At 42.7% G+C, this 4,303-nt stretch overlaps 1 pseudogene; it reads right to left on the minus strand.

Annotated features, from left to right (window-relative positions):
• Positions 1-257: 257 nt before the first annotated feature.
• Positions 258-3,490, minus strand: LOC141021695 (uncharacterized; annotated as a pseudogene).
• Positions 3,491-4,303: the final 813 nt, after the last annotated feature.

The following is a 4,303-nucleotide window of genomic DNA, read 5'->3' on the forward strand; positions in this document are numbered from 1 at the left end:
ATCCTACCATCTGATATGTTGTCCTCTGTTTCACCAGAAAGCAACCAGAATTCCTCTCATCTGGACTTGGCTCAGCATACGGGGTCCTCCGATCAGAGAAACCACACATTAGGGGTGGAATCTTGCAAAACATGGGACTGAAATCACTACAACTGGTGAGGATGTATGGCCTATGCCTGCCAACCTCAAGCGGCTTATCTGGAATGCTCAGAAGACATTCGTATTTTGTTTGGACATAATTGCATTTACTAAATCCTCTATATAATTAAAATACTGAAAGGACAGGAATAATTGAAAATTCATAACTCTTACAAAGATTCCCTCCGATTTGTCTGAAGTGGGACTTTCTAGCTATAAGTCCGGAAACTCACTAAAGAGAAAGTGATGACGGTGAAGCCGGTCACATCCCAGAGTGGGATCTTGGGTATAAAACTTTTTCTTCATGTATTTCCCTTGCTTATGATTGCGTCGTAACCATGGAGAATCTTCATCATTTAATAGGATGCTTGGGCCACTCTTCACTGTGAAGGGAGGAATTTTATCAAACTTTTCATAATCTTCTGACATGTTTGTCTTGTCCTCCACTCCACGATGTTTCTTTTCCCTGAAAGAACTATGTGGTGCTTTGGCTCATCATATGATGTATCCTCTTCCTTATCTTATCTTTTTCTCGGTTTGGTAGACATGTCCTTTACATAGAAAACATGCGCCACATCATTGGCGAGGACGAATGGTTCGTCTGTGTACCCAAGATTGTTGAGATGCACTGTTGTCATTCCGTACTACAGGTCTACCATTACCCCGTCTCCTGTCAGATTGACCCTTTTGCACCGACACAAAGGTACCTTAAAAGAAGGTCCATAATCAAGTTCCCATATCTCCTCTATGCAACCATAATATGTGTCCTTTTCCCTATTGGTGTTTGTTGCATTAAAGCAGACACCATTGTTTTGGTTGGTGCTCCTTTTATCTTGGGCGATCGTGTAAAATGTATTCCCGTTTATCTCGTACCCTTGGAAAGTGAATAAAGTCGAAGATGGTGTCCTGGCCAACAAGTACAGCAGATCTCGAACAGTGGTGTTATTCATGAGATGTGTTTGCAGCCAACCGACGAAAGTCGCCATGTGTGCACGTGTAATCCAGTCGTCAGACTGCCCCGGGTTCTTGGAGCGTACAATATTCTTGTGTTCCTCTATATACGAGGCCACCGAGGTAGAACTTTGTACAACTGTGTAGTGTGCTTGAGTGAAATAATGTCCATCCCTACATATTACTAAATCCTTTCCTAGCATGCCTTTTACAATCAGTCACCCCTCATGTCGTGATTGAGGAACACCAATTGGCTTAAGGTCAGGAATAAATTCAACACTAAACTCAATAACCTCCTCTATTTCATGGCCCTTGGAGATGCTTCCTTCTAGCCTAGCACAGTTATGAACATATTCTTTAAGACTCCCATGAACCTCTCAAAGGGGAACATATTGTGTAGAAATACAGGACCCAGAATGGCAATCTCTTCGACTAGGTGAACTAGGACGTGCGTCATCATATTGAAGAAGGATGGTGGAAACACCAACTCGAAACTGACAAGATATCTGACCAAATCATTCTGTAACCTTGGTAGGATTTCTGGATCGATTACCTTCTGAGAAATTGCGTTGAGGAATGCACATCGCTTCACAATGGCTAATCAAACATTTTTTGGTAGAAGCCCCCTCAATGCAACCGGAAGCAATTGCGTCATAATCATGTGGCAGTCATGAGACTTTAGGTTTTGGGATTTTTTTCTCTGCCATATTTATTATTCCCTTTATATTTGACGAGAAGCCGGATGGGACGTTGATACTGCTTAGGCATTCAAAAAAGATTTCCTTGTCTGCATTGGTAAGAGCGTAGCTGGTAGGACCTTGATACTATTTTGGATGCATGCCATCTTTTTCGTTCATACGTTGCTGGTCCTATCATGCCTCCGGTGTATCTTTTGTCTTCCCATACATGCCCAAGAAGCCTAGTAGGTTCACACAAAGATTCTTCGTCATGTGCATCATGCCGATAGCAGAGCGGACCTCTAGGACTTTCCAGTAGGGTAGGTCCCAAAATATAGATTTCTTATTCCACATGGGTGCATGTCTATTATCGTCATTCGGAATAGATTGTCCGCCAGTGCATGTCCAAAGATTACTTTTAAATCCTTGACCGTAAAAAATATATCATCACCAATACGATGGACAGGCTTCTTCCGGTGGTCTGCCTCACCTTTGAAATGCTGACCTTTCTTTCTTAAGGGATGCCTGATCGGAAGAAATAGACGATGTCCCAGGTACACATTCTTCTTACATTTATCCAAATATATACTTTCAGTCTCATCTAAACAGTGTGTGCATGCATTATATCCCTTGTTTGTCTGTCTTGAAAGGTTACTAAGAGCAGGCCAATCATTGATGGTTACAAACAGAAACACTCGTAGGTCAAGTTCCTGCTGTTTGTGCTCATCCCACACAAACGTACACCTTTTATATCCCACAACTGTAAAAGTTCTTCAACTAATGGCCTTAGGTACACATCAATGTTGTTGCCGGGTTGCTTGGGGCCTTCGATGAGCACTGGCATCATAATGAACTTCCGCTTCATGCACAACCAAGGAGGAAGGTTATAGATACATAGAGTCACAAGCCAGGTGCTATGACTTCTGCTCTGCTCCCCAAAAGGATTAATGCCATTTGTACTTGTACCAAACCATAAGTTCCTTGCGTCATCTACAAACTCCGGCCACTTTCTCTCGATTCTTCTCCACTGCAACCCATCAGCGGGTACTCTCAACATCCCGTCTTTCTTACGGTCTTCTTTGTGCCATCGCAACAACCTTGCATGCTCTTTGTTTCTGAACAGACGTTTCAACCGTGGTATTATAGGAGCATACCACATCACCGCACCCTCAACATCACCAGGGTCATCTCGTCTGATCTTATACCGCAATGCACCGCATACAGGGCATGCATTCAAATTCTCGTACTCATCGCCATGGTAGAGGATGCAGTCATTAGGGCATGCATGTATCTTTTGCACCTATAGAGGGAAGAGAACCTTCTTTGCTTCGTATGTACTCTCAGGCAATTCGTTATCCTTTGGAAGCTTCTTCTTCATTATTTTCAGTAACTTCTCAAATTCCTTGTCAGATAAACCATTCTCTGCCTTCCATTGTAGCAATTCCAGTGTGGTATCGAGCTTCGTGTTTCCATCGTCACAATTGGGGTACCACAATTTTTTGTGATCCTCTAACATGTGCTCGAACTTCAACTTCTCCTTTTGAATTTTGCATTCTCTCTGTGCATCAACAATGACCCAGCGAAGATCATCAGTGGGCACATCTGGTGCCTCTTGATCTTCAGCTTCTCCCGTTGCAGTATCACCGTATTCAGGGAACATAAGATAGTTGGCATCATCCTCTTCTTCTTCATTCACTACTGCATGATGCTGCTAACATGACGATACGATCAGAGACCCTTTGACGAAACTATGTGCGATGCATTAATCGCAAATGGTGATGTAAAATAACCGTCAAAAACGATGCAAAATGTTTGTGATGAAGGATACATCAAACACGGTCTAGATTTTAGTTCCATGTGCGATGTCGGGCATACGGTTCAGTTCAATTAACTGTTTGCGATGAGGCAGAACAAAACAAATGGGCAGGCAGACGCAGGCGTGTGCAGTATATGGCATACGGTTCACTCGGATAAACTGTTTGTGATGAGGCGGAACAACAGAAACGGGCAGCCAGATGAAGGTGTGTGCGATATACGGCATACAGTTCACTCGGATGAACTATTTGCGTTGAGCCAAGAGAACAAAAATGGTTCAACTTAACAAGATGTGTGTGATACGCAGCAAATAGGTCTACAATCGGAAATGTGTGGGAAGACCGATAATAACACAGACGATTCCTGTTAAAAATCCATGTGTGTTGTGAGCAAACGATTGATGGTATACAATTGTGAGTGATTGATGAAAACATCACCGATGGGTTCCATTGTTTAGTCCGTGTGCGATGTGATTTTCTTTGTCTGCGCTCTGTCTATAGAGCATCAACATATATACTTAAAAAGACAGCATTGCATAACCAAATTAATCATACAATTACACAACTGACTACACACATAACATTTCCACACACCAAAGTAAGCAATTACATGCATACTAAACTAGGAGAAACGAGGATCTAATCATCTACTTGTTGTTGTGATGATGCTTGCCATTGCTCTGCTTCTGGCTGGATCCCTGGCCATTTTGGGGAAGGAGGCAC

This window comes from Aegilops tauschii, chromosome 4, assembly GCF_002575655.3.
Source record: "Aegilops tauschii subsp. strangulata cultivar AL8/78 chromosome 4, Aet v6.0, whole genome shotgun sequence".
Lineage (NCBI taxonomy): Eukaryota > Viridiplantae > Streptophyta > Magnoliopsida > Poales > Poaceae > Aegilops > Aegilops tauschii.